At 44.3% G+C, this 18,632-nt stretch overlaps 1 protein-coding gene across 2 annotated transcripts in view; it reads right to left on the bottom strand.

The window, feature by feature from the left end:
- The window catches only part of LOC126108824 (uncharacterized), a 71,301-nt gene that overhangs the window by 39,439 nt on the left and 13,230 nt on the right, over positions 1-18,632 (bottom strand). The window contains exon 1 of one of the 2 annotated variants that reach the window (XM_049914187.1): positions 9,159-9,262. The exons of the other annotated variant lie outside the window; for it this stretch is intronic. The gene's annotated coding sequence lies outside the window, so the exon portion shown is untranslated. Of the gene's footprint in view, positions 1-9,158; positions 9,263-18,632 lie in introns of those variants that run through there. 2 annotated transcript variants of the gene reach the window in all.

Raw genomic sequence — 18,632 nt, 5'->3', positions numbered from 1 at the left:
CCTACACAGCGTATCCTAGACCGACTCGTGTTCACGGTCCGTGCAGCAAAATCCGCAGTCCGTGTTTAGCGTCCCAGATTCGATTCCCGGCCGAGTCGCTAATTTCCTTCTCTCGGGGTCTGGGTGTCTGCGCCGCCCCCGTAACTTCGGGTCATCTCCACCGCCGAGCAGATCGGCCAAGTTGAAGGAAACGTTCTTCTGCCTGAAAACTTCCTGTGGCGTACACATTTTTTACGCGCCAATGTTTTCCGGCTCAGCGTGAAACATCGCTTTCAAACGATATGAAGCACACAAAATGCACCGTCATGAATGTAACTGTATACCGTCATGTGCCTAACCGTAATACGTTGCGGTGCTCCTTTTCAACACACTTCTCGTGTATCAATCAAATCTAAACCTAAAGCACCACAAAATTAATATCGTGATGGGGCATGCAGTGAAACTAAGTAACCACCTACAGATCCAAACCTGAGACGACTTTGCGGAATGTGATGGTGGGTACTTCGTTCACCGAAGCGGTTCTTCGCTGCGCCGTGACGTCAGTGTTGCTGCTGCCGCCGTCGCACCCCTCCCCCCACCCCCTCAACGGGGTGCTCGCAGCAGCCGGTCTCCACCAGCCTCGCCGCGTGACGTCACCCGCTGACCCTGGACTGGCGACTCGCAGTTGTCTGCACTGCGCGGACGCCCGCTTCCCGCCCACAAACCGCTGTTCCGCAGCGCCAGCACGTCTCCTCGAAGCTTCCAGGCTTGCAGCGAAATGACGAGAACAATCGAGAAACTGCGGCCAATAAAGACGCCTTACGGAGGATCACCCTACCCACGCGCCATTCGTGGGCGGAACAGGAACCTAAATTTTTCCTGTCTGTTCCCTCGTGCTGCGCCGAGTACGATGGCCGGAACTTATTTTGTGGCGGCTGTTTTTTTGCGGTAACCCTTATATATTTGGGCTGGTCACTTTCAACAGTTCCCAGTAAGTGGCTGTTGTCTGCGCTGTGATTCGTTGATGCAGAAGAGACTGACCGGTCGCCGTATTCGGTTTTATACTACCGGAGCACTGGTGCCACATTTTGTGGCTTTGTATTGAACCAAGAGCAAGGAAAAAATCCCTCGAAATCTCGTAGCTACAGGTACGAATTCTTACAATATAACCGCGCAGAATACCGCTGTATCACGTCATCCCCGCAAGCTGCACTTACTTTAGGTTCAAATACCAAGTTTAATTTCTGACGCTTCAAACTAAGCACAGTAAGAAAGTAACTACAGTATGGTCCTCACTGTGGATCACCACACAAAAACTGTCAAGAGTTGACGCCATCGTTGTTTTCTTTAGTCCTTTCTGAAATATTTCGGTCGAGAAAAGTCACGTTAATAAATCTTTGCGTGAGTTTATAAAAAACTGCACCGTTCATCACGTAATGAATATATTTTTAAAGCACCTACATGAAAGAGACTACAAAGATGGTAGTAATTCTCTTTTAGCCAATTTAGAGACTAACCGTCCACAGATATAATTTTCATGTTGTACGAGCATCTAGGTGGTAACGATTATTCGCATATTTTTATGTAAATAAGTAAAAAAGAGGAAATAATTTGTACACGCGGTAAGTATAAAGAAATACGCAATACTAATTTCTGTTAGAGAAAAAGAAAGACAAACAGCTGTTTGAAACTGACAGATAAGGGGACTGAAATCCCTGACTTGCCGGCCGTCCTGTTTCCTTGGAGTTGTCAAAATTTACACGACAGAAGAAAGAAGGCATGAAGGTCGGGGGCATATTTAAATAAACAGTAAGGAGAACGATATTTGCTATCAGCAGATTTGCGCAAGTATTAAGCATTTTAATCGTCAATAAACGAGAGACGGAATTATTCGTGAGTGGTAACGAAAATTCATTGTATCTGCTGTGCAACTCAGAGACAAGCAAAGGTCCTGCAGTGCTTTATAGAGGACGTTACTTCACCTACTGTGGCATTTCGTAACTTGTTATCGCAGTTTTACGTACGGAAAGGATACTGGAAGTGAACTAAGGGTAGGTGGGGCGTGAATTACAAGTTAATGAACAGCAACACTGACAGCTCACCATACACTAGGTATTTACGCGTTAGAAAGCACTCGTGTATAAATTTCTCAGCATTATTTTGAAAGAAGAATAAAGCCATTGGTGCAGTGGTTTTTCGTACTTGGCTCTCCACATAACGAACTTCTACATCCAATTTTAGAATTCAAACACTTACACTCGACCTATTAACGATACCCGCGTCTTTGTATACGTCAGTTACACGCGGAACTGCATCGGTTACATGTACGTACATAATTAACTTGTGTACCACGGAGGAGTGATATGGGTTCAATAGAAGTAGGCGTATACTGATCACTTACGTACATTATCTTTCATTGCTTACGGAAAGATTCCCGACACTAAGGTACACAGTGTATGTACTGGGATTAAAGTCAGCACGTGAAGTGTAACCAAGCGCGTTCAGAAAGTACCAGATTCTGTGAATTTGATGGTTAACATTTCGCGGGTGTTCCTGGAAGCACATTATGTGTACAGATATTATGTACGTCATTGAAATAATTTGTAAATGCAATATTGTCAACCAGACTGAATTAGAATTTAAAGACTTCTTGGCCTTGTGTAAAATGAGCAAGGGGATCGAGATCATGAGTTGGGCTGCTCAGTACCGTACTGGTGCAGAAACTAAAGACGACGGGTAAAAGGCGAAACAGAGGGCTACCGTCAACGATTCACTAGTTTGCAGAATTCGAATTTTTCCGAAGTATTAAGTGGACGAATATGATTGCATGCCGTTACGAATTCAGCGACTTGCCAAAATGCCGTTTTAATACTGTGAGACAACTGTGGCGGATACATCTTATCTCGATATGTTGGAGTTGTAGTTGTTTGGACTGCTCATTCCGGATTCCAGAAATTTCATCTTCCAGCAATACAAGCCTACCCTCGAGGGAGCATCGATGTTTGTTGCTACCTAAACGACGAAATTTCGCATCGCTGGATTGCCCGTAGGCGGTTAGCGCAAGTACTGATCAGCTTGCAAAAGCACTTAACAATGGATGTTTGAAAATCTGAAACTGGTCACGGGTTTGTGTAATTAAACAGTGTGTGTCGTAATTGCGGTTGTCTCCTATATTTAAGTCATAATGTTTATAATTCTACTACAGCTTTGTTTCTCTTAGTGTTTATTTTCGAAAATGTAGCGATTAAAGTAGGGTTTCATTGCACTGTGGCTGTCTCAAATGAACTTGAAATATTAGCAGAAGGCCACTCGATCACTGACTACACAAAATAGAGGCCATAATGGATGTTACCGAGAACTCGCGTCACAGGTATGATCTTCAGAGCCATTTTGTTTCTGTTTAGACCACTCGGCCAATGGGCTTGCGAAAATTTGAAAGGGCGCGAAACACAGGGACGCAACAGTGAGACGCAGTACAAAAGACAAAAAAACGGTGGGCGGGAGAGCGCGGTCTGCGCTCGTCCGGAGAGTGGGGGCTGCCGCGGGCCGCCGTGCTCACGTGTCAAGGGGCGTGCGCGGCTGCACAGGTGTCGACCTGACCTGCCTCCACACCAGGGACAAGCGGCGCCCAGCACTGAACCTGCCGATTCCAACTGTGCGTCACCAAAACGGACATACAACACTTTTCGAAAGCTAACATGCGTGAAATACGTGCCACACAAAAACTGTTACTGTAACATTCCATTTCTTTGGCTCCGCTGACTGACAACCATACTGTAACCTGACAACCTGTCCCAGAACTCTGGCCAAGCAACAGATGACTTTTCCACCACAACTCACTTTACAGAAAATAATATAGCAGCCACGCGTTCTGTTGTATCCGTGAGTGTGTGTGACGTCACGCAGCACACCATTACGCCACGGGTCAATGCCGACGGCCGCTATCAGCAGCTGCGAGCTGCTCCAGTTCAGGCAGCCGCCTGTACTGGAAATACGGGTACTTGCAGAGCCTTGATGCTTTGAGAAAAGTGAAACACACGACGGAAGTCTGAGAAAACTGCAGATTTTTTTAACTGATTAACTACTGAATGGTTTATCACCAAATGGACCACCATGGTGACAGCGAAATTTTCGCGAACCGTTTTTTTTTCTTCATCTGAGACACTGAAGTACCGGGTGTTCATAAGTAAAATGCAGCTACTGACCCAAATCCACTGTGGTCTGAGTATGGTAAGGCAGCGAAACACTGTAGACATGCTAATGCGTTAACGCGAAACCAGTTGGCGCCGGAGGAAATCAATTCCAATGTTGGTTAGCAGGTGCGAATCTGTCACTGTGCAACACCTCGCGGAAGTCTCCGGTGCTCACACTGAACAAGTTCTGCAAGTGGCGGTTAACAATATCGACATTCTGCCTTTCTCACTTTTTTGTCCCTTCCTGCGCACGTTCCGTTCCCAATGCATTAGATATGGGAACATTTCTTTCCAGTGTAAATCGGTTCCGCAAGGGCGCATTAGCATACCAAGTTTCGCTGCCATACAGCAGTTACAGCCCACGATGGACCTCTGTGAGTGGCTCAACTTCAGACTACAAGCACACAGTGGTACAGCGAATGACGGACATTTGCCACGCTGGACATATGCAACACTTGACTAGCTTGACTAGCGATCCCTCAGGTTAGGGACGCCCTTCCTCGTACTACTTGTGTCCGCTTTCGAACCGCTGTCTCCACATCTTACTCAATAAAACCAGTACATAAGGGACCTCCTTCATCGACATCTTGGGGAAATACAGAGCTTCTTCTCCGAAATCGAAACATTTATAACTTTTGGGAAACGAAAGCAATACCGACGATTAAGTCTGATAGTGAGATAGAAACAGTCCATCGCCAAGGGAACAACAAGGACGGAAAGATGTAAAAGAGTGCGAATGTACGCTAATCATTTCTTTTTGATCGCTGCATTTGTGCCTACTTTAATTACTAAAACTGCATGCCCAAAAGACAATAAGGAAAGAAGAAATAGGTATGTGAACGTTTGAAAAGAACGACATACTCCATATAATTTACTCTCTAAAATCCGATATCTCTTGCGGCGAAACATTAGTTAATAAAGTGTAGCGGGACAATGTTCAAAACATGACTGAAAATACGCTACTAAATAGAGATAAGAACTTCTATGATTGGCATGTCATCTAAAGTCTACGTACATTTTTAAAAATGTTAGAGATAAGGAACTGTTGTAATACACAATACTATGCTTGTAACGTACGTTGTTCTACATTGTTTAGCTCTGGTATTTACAGAGTCACAGAGAAAACATCCTAGGTTTTGGAGGGAAAACACTAGAACAGAAACAAGAAGCACAACGTAAGGAAAAATAATGTAATGCCTGTTCCAACTCACAAGTGACATTGAAGCAGATAGTTCCTGTCACTTAGTGTGGGCAAAGATTATATTCGACAACCCCCGGTATCAGACGAAACAGTTGCTGAACAGTTGAAAGAAAACTTGAGTCATCACAAATAGGTACCCTACTCATACAGTTATAGTTGGCAGTGACTTCAATATACCTTCCGTATGTTGAGAAAAATACATTTTCACACCCTATTGTAGATAGAAAACAAGTTGCGTTATTGTTCTAAATGCTTTTTTAAGAAATATTTTCAACAATTAGTCCACGTGGCCGTTCAAATTGTAAATGGTTACGAAAACACACTTGACCTCTTCGCCACAAATAATCACGAGCATCACGACGGATAGAGGGTTAGTGAACACACAGTCATAGCGAGGATCAATTCCGTAAAAAAGAAATTCACCAAAACTAAAGGCGAAATATATCTATTTATAAAAGCTGCTAAAAATTCGGTAGACTTCTTTCTAAGAGACACTCCCCAATCCTTCCAAACTATGTAAGTGAAGACCATATGAGGCTTAAAGGTCAAAGAAATGTTATCAACAGCACTCGAGAGATTCGTAGCAAATAAATTAATAAGAGGCGGAACTGATACCCCATAAATGTGGCGGAAACTCCAAAGAGCTTCTGGTCCTGTGTTAAGTAAACCAGCGGAAAGGCTCAGTAAGTAGCTTTACTACGCGGCGGGTGCGGAGGGGGAGGGGGAGACAAGGGAGCCAACCCTTCGGAGCAGCTAAAATCGTGGCGAATGTCCGCACACCGGTACAGGACGGTTACTCCTGCACGCAGGTTACCCTCAGCCACGTGTCAGGGCGACACCTCGCCACCGTCTCCACGTTTACTGCCAGCCGAAGTATCATGTGAGACACCACAGTGTGAAATTTTATGCAGCTATCACATTTTACTGGTGGACAGAACACCTAATGAATTGAAAGCACCCGGAAACACTGTACACATTCCCAAGTCACGAGTGACCTTACTCCCTTATTATTGGATATCTAAGTGTGACCTAAAGAGCCGATTCCACACAATCGCGATTAAATGGCGGCCTTCTTAGGAAACTGTTTTGGCTGCCGCTACTGCTCATCCGTGAACGCCACAGTTTTCTACAATTCAGCAAATCTTGTCTCGCTACACACGACACGTTTTGAACAGGTCTTTAATACGGCGTGCATCAATTGCGTTGTATATTTTGTGATAGGCGAGTATAAATACGAAAGCCACCACACATAGTTCCACGTCACGAAAGCGAAGGGCATTTAGAGCACAGATTCCGGGTTACTTATTATACATAAAATTCGCGCAACTTTTATCAAATCATCCGGTCCCTCACGTGTGACGACAGTCACTTTTCCCTGACGTCACACGTTCTTTGCTGGCAGTGGATGAGGGAAGCACACTGAACAGTCGTGTTGATCTACCTGTTTGCGAAGTTAAAATTGTCAATTTCATAGTTTTGATAGTGAAATTTGCGTTTTAGGACGATGTGCAGTCTACCTGATACACGAAATTTCTGAACTTTTCAAGACAGGTCATATTCAGTACTTTGTCACGCCCAAGTGTCGGTAAATGTGACGTCAGTGGCCACCCACGATTCCGCAACTGTGACTTACCATCAATAACGGGTACGGTTTCTGTAACAGTATCTGGCTAAACGATATAATGTTTGCTGTATGTTTCTGTCAAACATAATTAGCAAATGCCCCTACAAATGTTATAATTCTGACGTGATTAGGTCCTCTGACGGAAACTAACAACAAATCTACCTCTATTCAACTGTTGCACTGCAAATGGCACAAATTAAATCTAGGTTCTGCCGACATTAGTGCCTGCACATAGAAATCTACACTGCACTTTAATCGTGTCATTTCAACGTCAAATAAAGAAGCTGGTAAGTGACGGCGTCAGAATCACCGACATTCATCCCTCCCTCACATAATATACGACTGAAGCGCAGGCCGCACAGAACATGGCGGTCTCACAGGTCGCTGACGCGTTGCTTTGTCGACACACCGGGCTCTCTCATCAGGCAAATAGTAACACGAGAACAGCCAAACAAAGCGATGCAGCGTTGTAGAGTGCTAAAAAAAATTTTCATCAGCAAATCACAAACGAGGAGACGTGACAGAGCGATAAAAAATACGAAATGTTTATTTCGTGAAGCACGAACATTACGATAAATTCTCAAGAATTAGCCAACTACTACGCAAATGGTCGCCTGTTTGTAATGAGGGTGTTGGGGAAAGCTACAGATTGCTCGTTCACCATAACCTTTGAAACGTCCCCTTAGAACTATTATATACGACTGTGCTTAAACTGACACACAATATTTTTAGCGCAACGCAATCTGACTTTCAAAAATCCCTACAAAAGAATGGCTCTGACTAACATTAACATATACCTTTCACAAATCACTTACCTCACAAAAATCTTCATTACTCGAACTACTGCAATACAGCGAGCGCCACAGACTGCACACAGCACAGCCAGTGATTTTCATACAGAGCGCTACGTGGCGTTGCCAATAAGAAAACGTAAGCAGCCTACTTACACCTTAATTCCAGAAAATTGTGAAAATACGGAAATGAACGCGAGTGCTGTGTCTCATCCCCACAAGCGTGCCGGCGTGACGCCACGAGTTGTGATTCGCGAACGGATTTCAGGATCCGCAACGCCCACGCACGAAACAGCTTCCTACGTCTCATTACTTTGCAGGCGAGTTTACGTGTGTAACGTCTGACGTTAAGCATGTAAGCGAGATAAAGTTTAGAAACGGTTTGAAATTGTTCTTAATGTCTGTTCGAAAGCAAGTGCTCATTCCGAAATACTGGGTAAACACAGTCTGCTTAATTTGCGCTGCTTTTTAAAGAAAAGCCCGTTTATCGCGCGTCTAAATTTTTGACACGTCATGTCTACCGATGTGTGGGCCGTACGACGATGTAATTTTTGCAGATACCCTACGGGGTGTGGGGATACTGTCCGCAACGTCTGATGCCTAAGTTGACTCCATGAACAGCGACAACGTGGCCGGAGTAGGGGGGTAGCGGAAAAATCTCTCCAGTTCTCGTAGTCTTGCGTGCAGTTTCTTGGAAGTCGGTAACTGCCCTCATTCTGAAATACTGTCTGAATAACGTCCGCGTATTTCAGCGCCCTTAGTCACGTTACCTCGCGACGCGCAATGTTTCCAACTTCGGTACTTCTCTTACTGTGTGACAACCGCAATTTAAGATTATACTTCTGAATGAGTACATCACGACAACATTTTAGATGTCTGCATTCGGCCACATTACGCGAAACATTAAAAAATAAATTTCTGCCACGCCTGCAAGCCGCTACACGCCTTGTCGCACTAAAACTCGCTTACTGCAAAGTTCTGCGTTTGATGGTTTTCGTAAACTTGCGTCCTACGAACATAATCAAGAACGCGAGGTTTTCATTTTGAATGCCTGTTGTACGTGAATTCCGTGGAAATCTACACTGGCACATCGAAACACTAGCCGACTGAATGTGGCGTTATTTTCCATTCGTTACACGTTATTCTCGCTCAAGTTTTCATAGTCTGGAGCAAGGCCATAAGTAACGACCAATAAATGACTGAACACTCAAAACGGTAATTTAACACACTGTTAGCCACCCCCTTTGTTCGTAGCGGTCGTAATTTTTCAAAGTAAGACAAAGTATTAGACAAGAGCAGTAAGTGAGTTACACGACAAACCACACAGAAGGGTGCAGAACACCCGCCGCTCCCATAAATTCCTGCCTTACCTTTCTGTGGTATTCCCGTGCAGACACAAGATACACAAGCTCTGTCTGGGCAGGCAGGACAACGTGGCACGCTGCTTCCCTCCAGGCTGCTGCGTCACAACTGGGCCGCACAGACAGCCGGCTGCCCCACCCAGCGCTGACGTCACGGGGCGGCGTTGCCAGCTCGCGCGGCAGGCGAGGGAACTGCTGCAGCAGGGCGTCTACGTCTGTGTCGGCACTGCCGGACCGCCTGCGTCCCATCCACGCCACAGTCAGTTATCTCGAACCGCGCTATGCAGCTGGCAACACACACCCCCTTCGCCTGGCGCCCCAAAAACCGGATTTCGTCAACCGATTTCCCAGCACCGCTTTTGGTCAACGCAAAGTTGGAACAAAGACGCTGCATTTTGGTCACGGGATGAGGAGAGGTGTGAACACAACATCTTCCGTCATCGTGCTGAGTACCAGTGACTTACGCGCGAGCTTCGCGATTCGTATCGATCATTTGCTACACCAGAAATGACGGACGAATGTGACAAGTTTTCGTTAAAGAAGGTTACAGGGATATCAATGCTGAGATCATCGGTGCCTGGGCTCACGTACTACTTACTCTAACTTAAAATAAGTTACACTGAGCACGACACACATTTACCCTCAACGTGTGGACCAACTGAAATCATTCTGTGATTTCGTTGATACTGGATACGGCAAAGTTCTGGGTAGTATTAAAACTATATGGTTGTCATTGTTGCCAGGAGTTATGAAAGTTATTGAACCTTTGAAATCTTGTTTTCTATCTCAGAATAGGTGTCCCACGTTGCTGAAACAAATTTTCGAAAACCAACAGTCACTTCTATGGCTTCATTTCACACAATGCCCATTGAAAATGTTTTTAAATTCAATCCAAAAATTGGAAATAATCACGGTTTCAGCTTGCTTCAAGAAATAATAAATACCATTTTAATTAACTTGGAAAACGAAGGTACTTTCACTCAGTCAAAATACGAGCCTTTTACCAATTCTAAGACACTTCGACACTTTTGTGACTTGTTTGGAAAAGTAGAGTTCTCCACTTCAACCTCTGAAATCATTTCATTGGAGAACACAAAAAAAAACTGTTTCTTGGGCTGAACTTTTAAATTTTCTGATAATTCTTAAGGCAGTAGACTCATGTGCAACGTTTCAGACGAGAAGGATGCGTGAACAACATTGTATCCCACAAACTTGAGGAATTGCAAAAAGATAATTTGGAAACAGATGAGAGACTATGCGATGTATTCAATACACTTAAAAGTACAGGTATTTCATGTAAAAATATAGACACGCTTGTGAGTTTTGCTCCTGCTGTACCAGACATAAATATTGTCGTGGAAAGAATATTTTCAATTGTGAGTTCCCTTTGGAGGGTGGAATCTGTAGTGCCAGAACCACTTCATTCCCCACAGGTGTTAGTGTGTCTCATATTAGAGGCCAACACCGAACATAAAATTCTTTGACAAGTACAGAGTAGAGGTGTTCTCATTCGGTAACTGTACTGTCTAATTATGGGATTTATAGTGAATTCTTGCAACGGGCCTTTGTCCTCAGAAGTTGTCTGTCCCAGTGTACTTAAAAGCAGAATAAGGAAGCATTCTTCAAAACTATATAATGTATGGATGGTCAGTGTCTGCATCAAGTAAATCCTACCCCATATTTAGCAGATTGGGTTCTGCATTTGGGGGCTGCATTCGAGAGACACGTACCATATGTCGAAGTTTAAGCACCATTTAATATTTTCGTGTGTTTTAATTCAGACATAAATGTCGAGTGGCTCTTTACTTACCACCTCATAGAGCCAATCTGCTTCCTAGTCAAGCTCCCTCAAATCATTCAGTTCTTATCTTCCCTTAATAGCGATCAATCAACAAAATTGTAATATGTTGTCTTGTGTATCCAGTACGAGGATATTTCATTCCTTAGCTCATACAACAGCCTGACAGGTGGTGGTTCAAATCGTTCAAATGGCTTTGAGCACTATGGGACGCAACTGCTGAGGTCATTAGTCCCCTAGAACTTAGAACTAGTTAAACCGAACTAACCTAAGGACATCACAAACATCCATGCCCGAGGCAGGATTCGAACCTGCGACCGTAGCGGCCTTGCGGTTCCAGACTGCAGCGCCTTTAACCGCACGGCCACTTCGGCCGGCTGACAGGTGGTGGTTTTCTCGGCTATTTTTCCAGTACTTGAACGAATTTCAGCCACAATCTAAGTTTGTGTGTCTGGTGCGTGCTCAATGAAACGAAAACGAAAATAACCTCTGTTTGCCTGGTGGCTGTTGGTATTTGAAGTCAGGAACATGTTTCATTCTGAACACCGACATTGCCATTAAATCTGAATTTTGCGGAGAACAGGTTGCCATCATAATGGCGAGACCCTTTTGCACAGGATTTCGGTCACCCAGGGATCTTATGTTGATGCTGTGACATTGTTAGGGTGTACTAACATGTAAATTTTATTTTCTACAGATCTCACACAATTACTTCATTGTGGTTGATCAGCGTTGTTGCTTGCTTTATGAAACAGTGTCGTCTTTGATGTCTGTTTTGAATTTTGTGTGAAGTGTGTTTATGGTACTTTGGGAGCTTTTCGTTGCAATCCTTTTCATTGGGGAGTTTTTTTTAAATGTAATTAATGCTCGTGTGACGATTTTTCGCTGGGAATTGCGTGTGAAGCTCATTTTCATTCTACTAGGTTGCATGTGATGAATACGCATGTTTAGCCAGTGTGACGAACTTAGTAAAAATTTAGCATTTTATTTAAGTGTGTTTCAGTTAGTGTTTTTTCTGTATAAAATTTTCATTTGCGTTATTCGAAAATAGTTTACGTGTAGTCGCTCCAAAAGCAGTACGAGGTGAGGAGTCAGCAGACGAAATGCCCAAAAAAGAGACTGCGACGGTACAGAGACGTGTGGGAGATGGATTCTCCCCACTTTTAGCCACGAAAATGTGCAAAATGAAACAGCAGGTTCCTCCGATGAGTGAGCCAGACTTCAGTGGTGCAGCGGAGATGTTTAGATTTAGGACGTGCACAGCCTGTTCCACTCACAGCTAGCAGTGTTTCGGGTCGAGTGCACAATTTACTAAGTGTGAGTGCGGGCGAGGCTGAAGCAACGAGAAGTGAACAGAGGGCAGCAGTGCATGTAGCTCTGAGCAGAACATGATTGGCCAATTTGGCCACGCTGATAAAAAGAATAAGCACACAGCGAAGAGTTAAAGGCAGACTGCAGACTTGCTGGCGTCAAAGGAGCAGCTAAACTGAGATTTAGTTGCCGAATATGGTACCTTAACGAATACAGTAGAATCAGTGAGCTCAGAAATTGATGATGATATGGAAGAAACGTTCAGAACTTAGCAATCAAAATCAAAGGACGACACTGCGCAATTTGAAGAAGCTAAGGTCATCGCTCTCTAGACTTAAACACTACTTAAACTAATGTAAACTAACTTATGCAAAGAACAACACACACACACCCATGCCCGTGGGGGGACTCGAACCTCCGGCGGGTGGGGCCGCGCAATCCGTGACACGGCGCCTCAAACCGCGCGGCACTTGGAGAGGCAGGAAACAGGGGACAGCAGGAGAACAGGAAAGAGTGAGCGGGAAAGGCTGGTTGCCAGGAGGCTAGAACAGGAGCATGGGGGGTGTGACTGATGGTGATCATAGGGGATTCTTTAATCTACTAAAACGAATGCTCATGTTCACTGGCAACATACAGGGTGGCGCACAAAATGTGTTACCATTTTGTTTTTGAATATGAACTTTACTGTCAATACGATCTGAAAGGAACATATACTATAATGAAGAGTCGTCCATGGAGATTTGTTCTAACTCAGCGCATACTCAATATGTCCACCATTTCGTTTCCGACCTTCCTTCAAACGAATACTGAAGTTAGTGATTACCTACGGCACATGTCTTCCGCAATTTCAGTGCAAGCTTGAAAAATAAGTTTTCTGACCTCCATTAAATCAAGTGGACGTTTCGGGGAAATTTTTTCCTTTAGGTACCCCCAAAGAAGAAGGTCACGTGGATTGAGGTCTGGACTATTGGAGTTTTTACACGAGCTTTTCGACGTGCAGATCATTTCACTCAGGCTCCCAGGTCGCTTCAATGACGGACAAAATTGGCTCCCCAATGGCGGACATATTGAGCATGTGCTCAGTTAGAACAAATCTCCATGGACGGCTCCTCATTGTAGTATATGTTCTTTCAGATTGTATTGACAAAGTTTATATTCAAAAACAAAGTGGTAACTTATTTCGTGCACCACCCTGTATGTACGCCAAGTACGGACATTATCGAGACACTTGGGAGCGAATAAACAGCAGGAGTTTTGCAACTGGAAAGTACAGTTAAGGAAACGCTCGATGTTGCAAATACAGTACATGCACAGAAGCGTTAGGCAACTCGTAACAAATACATACAGGCAGTCCACTTAAACTGGAATCTTTAACATTTTATAGGAATCCACAGTATTTGCGAGCTGAAATGAGAAACAACATTAGGTAATTTTGAAAGAGAAAATGGGAGCTCAACTTGGAATCGACCGAAGTACACGTAGGAACAACTGTGGATGAATAGGCCGGCTCGAGAAAGTGCAGAAGAAATCTTCAGCAGAAACCCTGCGTCTGTGATGTAACGAAAACTAAGATGCACTGCGATGAAAAAAGAAAAGAAAATGAGAACCAGAATTGCCCGAAACTACGGAAGACGCTGTGATAATACGATGCTGAACAGCATCTTCTACATTTGCATCTACATCTACATCTACATGCTCTGCACACGACCGTGGCAGAGAGTGCGTCCCACAGTACCAGTTGTCAGGGTTTCTTCCTGTTCCATTCACGTATGGAGCGCGGGAAGAATGACTGAATGCCTTTGTACGCATAGTACTTATTTTAATCTTATCCTCACGATCCCTATGTGAGCGGTACGTAGAGGGTTGTAAGTATATTCCTAGCATTACCATCTAAAGGCGGTTCTTGAAACTTTGTTAATAGACTTTCTCGGGATAGTTTGGGTCTGTCAGTCTGGAAATTCAGTTACTTGCGTACTTCGGTTACACTCCTACGGTCAAACAAATCCATGACAATTCGTGCTGCCATTCTCTGTATACGTTCAGTATCCCTTGTTAGTCTTATTTGGTGCGGATCCCACATACTTGAGCAACATTCTAGAACCTGTGGTACGAGTGGTTTGTAAGCAAAGTCCTTTGTAGGCTGACTTACCTCCGCCAGTATTCTTCCAGTGAACGGAAGTCTGTCACCAGCTTTACCCACAACTAAGCGTATGTCGTCATTCCATTTCATACCAGGTACTTTTTATGTGTCGGCCGATTCCAACAGTGACTCGTTGATATTATAGTCATAGAATACCAGTTTTTTCGTTTTGTGGAGGCACAGTCTTACATTTATGAACATTTAAATCAAGTTGCCGTTTTTCCACCACTTTGAATTCTTATCAAGATCTGACTGAATACTTATGCAGCTTCTTGCAGACAATACATTACAGATAACTGGATCATCTGAAAAACTCTGAGGTTACTATTATTATTAATACACTACTGGCCATTAAAATTGCTACACCACGAAGATGACGTGCTACAGATGCGAAATTTAACCAACAGGAAGATGCTGTGATACGCAAACAATTAGCTTTTCAGAGCATTCACACGAGGTTGGCGCCGGTGGCGACACCTACAACGTGCTGACATGAGGAAAGTTTCCAACCGATTTCTCATACACAAAGAGCAGTTGACATGCGTTGCCTGGTGAAACGTTGTTCTGATGCCTCGTGTAAGGAGGAGAAATGCGTACCATCACGTTTCCGACTTTGATAAAGGTCGGATTGTAGCCTATCGCGATTGCGGTTTATCCTATCGCGACATTGCTGGTCGCGATGGTCGAGATCCAATGACTGTTAGCAGAAAATGGAATCGGTGGGTTCAGGAGGGTTATACGGAACGCCGTGCTGGATCCCAACGGCCTCGTATCACTAGCAGTCGAGATGACAGGCATCTTATCCGCACGGCTGTAACGGGTCGTTCAGCCACGTCTCGATCCCTGAGTCAACAGATGGGGACCCTTGCAAGACAACAACCATCTGCACGAACAGTTCGACGACGTTTGCAGCAGCATGGACTATCAGCTCGAAGACAATGGCTGCGGTTACCCTTGATGCTGCATCACAGACAGGAGCGCCTGCGATGGTGTACTCAACGACGAACCTGGATGCACAAATGGTAAAACATTTTTTCGGATGAATCCAGGTTGTGTTTACAGCATCCGTGTTTGGCGACATAGCGGTGAACGCACATTGAAAGCGTGTATTCGTCATCGCCATACTGTCGTATCACCCGGCGTGATGGTATGGGGTGCCATCGGTTACACGTCTGTCACCCCGTGTTCGCATTGACGGTACTTTGAACAGTGGACGTTACATTTCAGATGTGTTATGACCCGTGGCTCTACCATTCATTCGATCCCTGTGAAACCCTACATTTCAGCAGGATAATGCACGACCGCATGTTGCAGGTCCTGTACGGGCCTTTCTGCATACAGAAAATGTTCGACTGCTGCACTGGCCAGCACATTCTCCAGATCTGTCACCAATTGAAAACGTCTGGTCAATGGTGGCCGAGGAACTGGCTCGTTACGATACGCCAGTCACTACTCTTGATGAACTGTGCTACCGTGTTGAAGCTGCATGGGCAGCTGTACCTGTACACGCCATCCAAGCTCTGTTTGATGCAATGCCCAGGCGTATCAAGGCCGTTATTACGGCCAGAGGTGGTTGTTCTGGGTACTGGTTTCTCAGGATCTATGCACCCAAATTGCGTGAAAATATAAGCACATAGCAGTTCTAGTATAATATATTTGTCCAATGAATAACCGTTTATCATCTGCATTTCTTCTTGGTGTAGCAATTTTAATGGCCAGTAGTGTATTTCGTCTTCCGTAGAGTGTGATCTTGCAGCTGTGTTAAGGGCAACCTACAGTTCACAGGAGTTTCTGCAAACGTGACGTTATTTTGACACCATAAGTTTTGCATTCATGTGGACCGGGCTGTGGATAAGGGAGAGATTATAATGTTGGCAAGAATTAGCTCCGAAACTTACTGAAAAAGTTGTGCCAACTGCTTTTGCTAATACGCCTTCATCAACACCAAAAGTGAGACCAATAACTGATTTACAAGCAAAAAGAATCATAAGCCAGCCTGCACAGATTCCAATATTCTGCTCATTCAAGTTTTTCAAGAAAATAAAATTTTTAAATGATCTGAAAACTGATGTGTGGTGTTGGTCCGTAGTCAGAAAAAAAGGGGGGTAGCCATTCTAACAAGTGAGGTAAACCAGCAGCTCACTTACCTTGTGTCCAGTAAGTAGAGCCGTTTCGAAACAACACAGCTAGCATCTCTGGAAAACACGTCACTATCTGTAGCAGTTGGTGTAATAAAATCAAGAAAAGCGTAATGTAAGTGGTTGAAGAGGTACTTTAATGGGAGATTTTTGTCCGGGAAAGAAGTGGCCTAGGAAAACTAGCCGGTAAATTGTATTTTGTACACTTGACATATGGCTAAATTTTATGTATAGCTGAGACTACGCCACCTTTTTATTCTGTTGCAAATGTGTTAGTCAGTTCTATGCTTTTTATTTTGAATGGTAATTAGCTTTGCCAGATGATCAACGTGTGCATATTTATTCGCATTTGCGAGTTTCACACTTATGTAGATTTGTAAATTATTGTCAATGACAACCCAGACCTGATACGCACACCTCCAGAGAGAGGGAACTACTGTACGTACAAAATATCTAATATTTAAGAACTAACTGCAATTAACGTAATAAAGAAGTCCCACAACCTTTAAAAACGTGAAGGTGAGATGGTAGGACGCGAGTCACCTCCGCAGCCACCCTCTGCTCTGTGACTCAACGCTTACAGCCGCTGCCTCACAATCAACCGCTGGAAGATCAGCCCCCGCACCGTAAACTGAATGTAATGAAGGCTTCAGCAGCCGATACGTCCTTACATGACGTCTGATTATAACACATCCGAAAGAAAGTGACGTGTTTTTACATATCTTCCATGTACTGTTGCCTTGAAACGGTGCTGTTTCATAATACGGAATTTAGGACCTCATATGCAGTAGCAGCCATGACAAATGACTACTTTTTTGATGGATAAATAATTATAACGGTCACGTGCAAATGTCGTCAACTCACGGGATAACAGTGTGATAAGTTTCTTTTTTTAACCATTCTTGACGGCCCACATCAAGTCTGGTCTTCCGCCATTTCCTTTGTTTGTCTTCACAGGAACACAGCCGACCAAGCGGGCAGAACCGTTGTTCCAGCTCCAAGTACTGGAAACGCTGTCCAATGCTCCGTACTGCATGCCTGGACTGCACACTTGCGAAGGACGTTTCCGTTTTCCAATATCTATGTACCCTAAAACGTATCACTAAGAGTTTCGTGGCGTGCAATTTAGTAAGTAAGGACTACGAAATGCACCACTTAAGCTTCGCGGAAACTGAATGTAACCTGGCGTCTACTGCGACTGCTGTTTCCAACCAACCACAACACGACACAACTGAAGTCATGGGAGAATTCACTGACTTCCCGCTAATTGTAAATGACGGGAAAATTCTCCGTACAACTTCGTATGCATTACGTAGCTAAAAATGAAACTTCCATTCCGATGACAAATTTATTACTGTCTGTACACTTGCATACTGATGAGTGAACCACCATTTGAATTCTGGGTTCCGTATAACACTTAACAGGTTTGCATCAGAAGATCACATGATCAGAAACACCTAAAGAGTGAATAGTAAAGATATTGTTTTCCGACGCAGACTGAATGCACATTTAACAGCATATGACGATTCTTGCTGTACGAATTTCGTGAAAGGAAATATGGACCAGTACCCTACAAATGGTTCAAAAATGGTTCAAATGGCTCTGAGCACTATGGGACTCAACATCTTAGGTCATAAGTCCCCTAGAACTTAGAACTACTTAAACCTAACTAACCTAAGGACATCACACACACCCATGCCCGAGGCAGGATTCGAACCTGCGACCGTAGCAGTCCCGCGGTTCCGGACTGCAGCGCCAGAACCGCTAGACCACCGCGGCCGGCCCCAGTACCCTACAAGATGTGTCCACACTACCAGTAAGAATGTACCGTTCGTGTTGTTACCACTGCCCGTGTTTGACCGACGACGAAAATGCCGGATAAACCACTCACCAAAAAGCAGTATGCGTAAAATACGTGTAGTAACAAAGACTATTTAGTTTGTTTCCATCACAGCACATTCATACACTTCACCAAATCACAAACTGCCCTTTCAGTCTCAGCTGCAGAAACGTGTCATCACACCCTGCCTTCCAAGCAACAATGTGGGAGGGAAACAAACGTCAGTGCTGTGTTCTGCCTCTGCACTGGGAGTAGA

This window comes from Schistocerca cancellata, chromosome 11 (genome assembly GCF_023864275.1).
Source record: "Schistocerca cancellata isolate TAMUIC-IGC-003103 chromosome 11, iqSchCanc2.1, whole genome shotgun sequence".
NCBI classification, from domain to species: Eukaryota; Metazoa; Arthropoda; class Insecta; order Orthoptera; family Acrididae; genus Schistocerca; species Schistocerca cancellata.
The sequence above is the reverse complement of the archived record's forward strand: the minus strand, read 5'-3'. Positions and strand labels throughout refer to the sequence as shown.